This window comes from Diceros bicornis, unplaced genomic scaffold, assembly GCF_020826845.1.
Source record: "Diceros bicornis minor isolate mBicDic1 unplaced genomic scaffold, mDicBic1.mat.cur d_74_multi, whole genome shotgun sequence".
Lineage (NCBI taxonomy): Eukaryota > Metazoa > Chordata > Mammalia > Perissodactyla > Rhinocerotidae > Diceros > Diceros bicornis.
Genome location: NW_026690930.1, coordinates 1,637,596 through 1,645,187, shown reverse-complemented (window position 1 = coordinate 1,645,187; position 7,592 = coordinate 1,637,596). Strand labels below are relative to the sequence as shown.

General features: G+C 41.0%; 1 pseudogene; it reads right to left on the bottom strand.

Annotated features, from left to right (window-relative positions):
- Positions 1 to 1,327: 1,327 nt before the first annotated feature.
- On the bottom strand, positions 1,328 to 2,317 carry LOC131402370 (olfactory receptor 2V2-like; annotated as a pseudogene).
- Between the last annotated feature and the right edge of the window lie 5,275 nt (positions 2,318 to 7,592).

Sequence of the window (7,592 nt, the reverse complement as noted above, 5' to 3'; positions counted from 1 at the left end):
AGGGACAGCCTCACACACCCAGGGCCCAGGGCAGCCACAGGACATTCTATGTGTGACCCATGCAGGGCTGCACACCAATCATGAGTGCAGAAACACCACAAGCCCATGAGGCCCTGCCTGGGGAAGCAAAAGTCATGCTGAATTTATAAGATTCCAAATCAGTAACTCAAGATCAATGCAGAAATAAAGTTGCATTTTTGATTTTCTAAAAATTGACCTCCTTTCCTTTTCCTCAGTTCTTTTAACCATGCTCATTCCGGGATCAATATGTTGTGATGATCCACTTCTGCACCCTCAACATTGGTTTCCTCCATTATTAATGCCGTTGTGAGAAATTCCTCCCTTTCCTCACCCTAAAGCAGAGGATACTAGCTGGAAGGAATCTTTGTATTCACCATCACCCCAAACATCTATGACTTTGACAAAGGTCACACACACCTCTATGGCCCTGGAGCAAAGGGGATTTTAGGGCAGTGAAACCATAGTTCTATATGAATCTGTAATGGCGGATACATATTACTATGTATTTGTCAAAACCCATAGAATGTACAACACAAAGAGTGACCCTAATTCATTCCCTTTTAAGCCTTGGTATTCATTTGTTGCAATTTTTCTCTTTTTTTGAACATTATTACTAGGATTTTATTGAGTATATTTGTCATTTATTAGAATCTAATTTAGTTTTATTTATCCTTTCGATGTTTGTCTTTTAGTTTGTGAAGCCTTCCTCTAATATTTATCATTTTGTGTCGTCTATTTTCTTTGTGTTTAATTTTCTGCTCTTTTTCTAGCTTGTGATGAATGCTTAGAACTTAGAAATTCAACTTTTCTATATTATACACAATAATATATAAATATATATAATCTAGGATTATACATTTCTCTCTAAGGATAGTTTTAATTCCACCCCAAAAGATTTGATGAATAGTGTTTTTAATTGGAAATACATTCTAATTTCCATCGTAGTTTACTCATTAATCATGGGTTGTTTACAAATGTATTTATTAATCTCCAAGCATGTAGGAATTGACGTTAGCAATAAGAATTAAGAAGTTAAGCTCAGGGCATCCTCTGATAGCAGATGTAGTTCCAATTTTGAATAATAAGTAATAGCAATCCCAATGCGTTACTTCTGCACAGATCTTGAGTTCACAAAGTCCTGTATTCCATTTTAATGTATTTTACAAAAGAATTAGTCCAAAAAAGACTGAGGGGAAAAAGCTGGTTTTTCATCAGAGCTATAGAGTACTGCTTTAGGGTTTAAAAAGACCTCTGCAAGTCTTGGGTGTCATAATCCTGATTATTAATGAGGAAACTGAAACTCACATAAAGTAGATTACTTACCCAACATCACATAGCCAGGAGGTGGCAGCACCAGGCACAGGATGCTCTGGACCTTCAGGCCTGCCTGCCAACCCTGCAATGGTCCAGCCTCTTCCTCGGGGTCCCCATCACCTCCCGGTTCCTCAAGCTATAAATGAGAGGATTGAGCATAGGAGTAAGGTCCGTGTAGAGGATAGAGACCACCTTGTCATGGCAGGGGGCCCGGTAGCGCCTAGGCCGCAGGTAGATGAACATGGCTGCCCCATAGAAGAGGGAGACAGCTGTCAGGTGGGAGGTACAGGTGGCCAGAGCCTTTTCACCATCCTGAGCAGAGTGCATCTGGAAAACAGCCCTCAGGATGCGAGCATAGGAGGCCAAGATGATGGAGAAGGGAAGGAACAGCATGAAGACACAGCAAGAAAATATCACATTCTCAAAAAGGGATGTGTCTATACAGGCCAGCTTCAACAAAGATAGCATCTCACAAAAGAAGTGGTCCACCTCCCTCAAACCACAGTAGGGAAAGGTCATTACTACTACCGTCTGGATCAAACTGTCTATTATCCCAAAGGCCCAGGAGCTCCCAGCAATCCCAAACAGATTCTCTGACTCATGAGGATGGGATAGTGAAGTGGGTGGCTAATGGCCACACAGCGATCATAAGCCACGAGTCCCAGCAAGAACCCCTCCGATCCCACGAGACAGACAAAGAAGCCAATTTGTATACCACAACCCACAAAGGAGATGGACTTCCTGCCAGACAGGAAGTTGACTGCCATCTTTGGCGCATTGGTACAGACCAACATGAGGTCCATGAGGAAGAACTGAGGAAGAAGTACATGGGTGTATGAAGTCAAGCATCTGTGTAGATAAGGAAGATGAGGAGGACATTCCCACAGAGGGCCACTGTGAAGACTATCATGATTGCTGAGAAAAGTACAAGGTCAGTTGGACTGTGGAAAAAGATGCCCAATGGGACAAAGTCATCTGTGGATGATTGGTTCAACCACGTCTCCGTGGCTCAGTTGATGTTTCCGGTAACCTGTGAACATGGACAAAAAATATTGGTTGGACTGACATTTCTTTAACCTCTGCATTCCACATCTTCAGCTAGCTGTTTTGTTTGTAACTCATGAGGCCTCAGCAACAAAAGCTTTGGGACATAGAAGAGGACACTCCTTCATATCCCTATGACACAGCAATAGGAGTTCTCCCAGCTCATGGAATTGGACCACATATCTGGACTGGTGTGTATCCTTATCTAGATGAGTAGAAACTGAGTTATTTTATGTGTCATGGGACCTTTGGAGAATCCCCTTTAGCAGGCAAAGTCTTGGCTTTACTGTATGATACAGAGTCTACTGTCTGAGACCACATGGACTTGGTAAACTATCTCTAAGAGGGCTTAGGCCATTTCACTCCCATGAGATAATTTATGTGTTACAGAAAGGGAAGGGAATCAAGCATAATTTTCTCTTTAGTCTGTATATCTTTCTGTATGTGCTGAGAGTTTATCATGCTGGCCACTCTGTTATGTTTGTAATATCAATTATGGAAGTGCTCTCTAGTGCCCCATATGAGAAGGAAGAGCTGCAGTTGGATGCCATTGTTGTCAATATTGGGTTGACAAAAAGTCACAATCCAATGGGGAGCAACAGTGACTTGGTTCCCAAACCTCTTAAGAACAGTGAGGTCTTTAATTGTGCTGAGACTTTTAAATAACTCCAGGATCAAGGCTTCAGTATAAGTGGGCTGGAATCAAGTACAGTTAATACCTACTTACAAAGTTACTTTTAGTAGAAATCAAAGAGCCTTCTTTATAAAAACCTTCTGACTGAAAACTTGCACCTGGCTTTCTGAACCTTTTACTCACTGCCTTATAAAAGTTTCAATCAATTTATTTGGAGCGTGTCACTGAAAAGGGATTTTCCTTGATCTTTGGTCAAGAATTTTTTCTAAATATGTTACTATGGAATGAAACAGGAGGCATGGCCTGATTTTAGACGGACAAAGCTAAATCGAGGAATAAAAGTCATGCATATTAAAAAAGATAAAACTCCCTTGATGATATGATAGTTGCAGTATCTGAACCCAAGGCAAATAACAGAATAAATAATTATAAACAACTGAGTGGAAAACACTGCCATTATTTAGGCACAACTCTTTTATTGTTGTCCTCACACTCAACCAGTGAACCTTGTTTTCACTGTCTAAGGCCTTTACGGTTTTTATAGGATTCTCTCTCTTCTCTCTCATCAGCCTCCTTCTAATTTCACTTGTCTCATGATCCATCCAGGGCTGAACTATCAGGCATTTTCATGGTTCTGAAGGTAGCACAGCAGTGAATATTTTTTCCTTAAGTTTGTATGAGCTATCTACTGCTGTGGAACAAATAGCTCCAAAATTTAGCAGCTTGGAATAAAACAGGGAACATTTGTTATCTCACAGTTTCTGTGCATCAGGAATGTGGGTGCAGCTTAGTTGTTTGCCTCTGGTGTTATGTCTCTCAGGAGGTTACCGTCAGCTGTTGGCCAGATGATAGTCCTCTCAGGGCTGGACTGGAGGAGGCTCCACTCCAAGATCACTCGTGCGGCTGTTGGCAGACTCAGGCCCTCTTCAAAGGCCCCTCACAGCATGGCAGTTGACTTCTCCCAGGGTGAGTGATGGAAGAGAGAGGGAGAGCAAAAGCACCCCACACAGAAGCTGTGGTCTTATAACCTGGAATTGGAAGTGACACTCTGTGAGCTCTGCTGAGTTCTAGTCTTTAGAAGTGAGTCACTAAATCCAGCCCATGCTCACTGGGAAGGGAGCCCACGAGGGCATGAATACCAGGAAATGGGGACCAATGGGACCATCTTAGAGGCTGTCTGCACAGCCTTTCATGTTCTAGTCTCATACCCTGATTGCTGATATAAATAAATGGGACTCAGATAATTTTAACAAGTGATCTTGTCATGTAAGAAAGGTGGTGCCATGCAAGTTGCCTAGAAAACAAAGAATCAAAGATTTTGAGTTTGTCAGTCTGTTTCTCATCTGCCTGGTCTAGTGACAGGCAATACACAATCAGTAAAAATAATGTTTGACTTTTGCATCGCACAGTGCTCATACCTATTCCTCATTTGACCTCATAGTGATCCTGCAATGAAGGTACAGTGATTATTAAATTAGCCCCTCTTTTACAAATGAGAAAGTTGAGGCTCTGAGGAGCTGGCTGGATTGTCCAAGGTTACATGGTGAGTAAGTATGGGCCCCTTCCCAAAACTTGAGAAGGGGCCTTTGGAATGTAAGTTCCAGATACTTTATACCTGGCTGTTTGAGGGAAAAATATCTTTAGAAGGGCAAGTTACCTTATCTTGGAGAAATTCTCAGATAGGAAATTACAGTTCCCTTTCTGTAATTCTTAGCTCTCTCAGCAGGCTTCTGATCCATAATCTGTACTCTTAAACATTAGAGATCCTTTTACTGAAGGGCAGTACTGGTTTCCTTTCGGATATAACTCTCATCACTGTTAAATTAATTAAACAAGGAGGCCAATAGGCTGAGTGGCTTTAATGCCTTACCATCCTACCAAGCAAACCCAAACCTAAGCCTGTAAATGTCTCAAGACAAAGATATCAAAACCTAAGGACAATCAACCAAAAATAGCCAACTAGGATTTCCAATAAGTCAAATGCTTAAGTATAGCCAATCAGATAACTTCCTTGCTTTTCTTCTGCCTTTTCTCTATAAAAGTCTTTCCCTTGGTTCCTGTCAGTGGAGCACTCCTAAGCACTTCCAGTTTGATGCTGCACAATTGGAATTGCTTTTTGCTCAAATAAACTCTTAAAATTTTTAATGTGCCTCAGTGTATCTTTTAACATCACAGATGAATACATGATCATTTATGGTTAAGTTTCTGTTTTTTGTGTTGGTTAGTAGAAGTGGAATTCGTAATCATAGATGAAAATCACAATTACATTTCTGGCCCTGTGAAACTCAGGGAAAGATCTCAGGGTGATGACCATGAGGCTGAGGTGGAGGAGTCAGAGAATCTTTCTGTCCTCCTGTCTCTCCAAATGAGACCAAAATCCCCATTGGATCCCAGACACCCCTCCCAAGCCTCAGCCCCAACTCCAACTTCCAATTGCCTGCCTGAATATATGCAATCACATTTCTTGCTGACACCTCAAACAGAAAACAATTTAAGCTTTAATTCTTACCTGCATGTCCCAGAAAAACAATATTTCCTATTCCCATCTTATTTCTTTAAAATGATACCTATTGCCCCATTCAAGCTCAATAAGATCCATGCTGGCTACCCCATGTACCCCAAATCAAACACTCTCCTGGTCCTGTTGGTTTGTCTTAACACAGACTCTTGCTTCTTACAACCAGCCCTCTGTTTTCATCCTTGGTGTCACCGCTATGTTCAGAGCATCACCGTTGCCAGCATGCATGTAATGGCCCTGACTGTGCCTCTCCTTGCGTACTGCAGTGTACTGCAGTGTGTACTGAGAGCCACTCTGTGGGTCCCTTCACAGGTCAGACTTTGAGCCCACGTCCACCTCTAACGGATTGAAGTTCCCATGTGGTCCCGCTCTCCCTTTTCAGCTTTTCATCCCCAACTCCCTCTAAACAAGCCCTATATTCCAAATGATCTGACACCTGCAGCTACCAAATACAGCTTTTGTTTGACCTTTTTGGTTTGCTCATGCTGTTCCATTCACGTGGCATATCCTCCTCCAAAGTCCTCTAGTCCTCTGAGCGGGTAAAACTTGATTGCATACAACCAAGAAACAGCTTTACTTTTAGCTAGGACCACCATAGAATCTCCTTCCCTACCTATTTGGTTTTTTTTTTTACTTAAAGACACTTTATGTATATTTTAATATCTGATAAGTCTACTCTTCCTTCATAGTTTTTCTTTTTTAGTATTATTTTATTGAGGTCATATTGGTTATAACATTGTGCAAATTTCAAGTGTACATCATCATTATATTTCAGTTTCTGGGTAGACTGCATTGTGCTTACCACCAAGAGTCTAGTTCTTAATTCGTCACCATACATATGTGCCCCTTTACCTCTTTCACCCTCACCCCACCCCCTTCTCCTCTGGTAACCATGAATATGTTCTCCTTATCTATGTGATTGACTATCTTCCACGTATGAGTGAAATTATATGGTATTTGTCTTTCTCTGTCTGACTTATTTTGCCTAGCATAATACCCTCAAGGTCCATCTATGTTGCCACAAAAGGCACGATTTTGTCTTTTTTTATGACTTTTTTTATGACTTTAGTATTCCATTGTGTATATATACCACATCTTCTTTATCCATTCATCGGTAGATGGGCACTTAAGTTGCTTCCAAGTCTTGCTATTGTGAATAATGCTGCAATGAACACAAGGGTGCATGTATCTTTACGTATTGGTGTTTTCAAGTTCTTTGGATAAATACCCAGCAGTGGAATAGCTGGATCATATGGTAGTTCTATCCTTGATTTTTTGAGGAATCTCCATACTGGTTTCCATAGTGGCTGCACCAGTTTGCACTCCCACCAGTATGACAGTTCCCTTCTCTCCACATCCTCTCCAACACATGTTGATTCCTGTCTTGTTAATTATAGCCATTCTGACGGGCATGAGGTGATATCTCATTGTAGTTTTGATTTGCATTTCCCTGATAGTTAATGATTTTGAACATCTTTTCATGTGCCTGTTGGCCATCTGTATATCTTCTTTGGAGAAATGTCTGTTCAGGTCTTTTGCCCATTTTTTAATCGGGTTGTTAGTTTTTTTGTTGTTGAGATGCATCAGTTCTTTGTATATTTTGGAGATTAAGCCCTTATCAGATAAATGGTTTGCAAATATCTTCTCCCAATTGTTAGGTTGTCTTTTCGTTTTGTTGATGGCTTCCTTTGCTGTGCAGAAGCTTTTTAGTTTGATGTAGTCCCATTTGTTTACTTTTTCTATTGTTTCTCTTGCCCGGTCAGACATGGTGCTTGAAAATATGTTGCTAAGACCAATGTCGAAAAGCGTACTGCCTATGTTTTCTTCTAGAAGTTTCATAGTTTCAGGTCTTACATTCAAGTCTTTAATCCATTTTGAGTTAATTTTTGTGTATGGTGTAAGGTAAGGGTCTACTTTCATTTTTTTGCATGTGGCTGTCCAGTTTTTCCAACACCATTTGTTGAAGACACTTTCTTTTCTCCATTGTATGTTCTTGGCTCCTTTGTCCAAGATTAGCTGTCCATAGATGTGTGGGTTTATTTCTGGGCTTTGGATTCTATT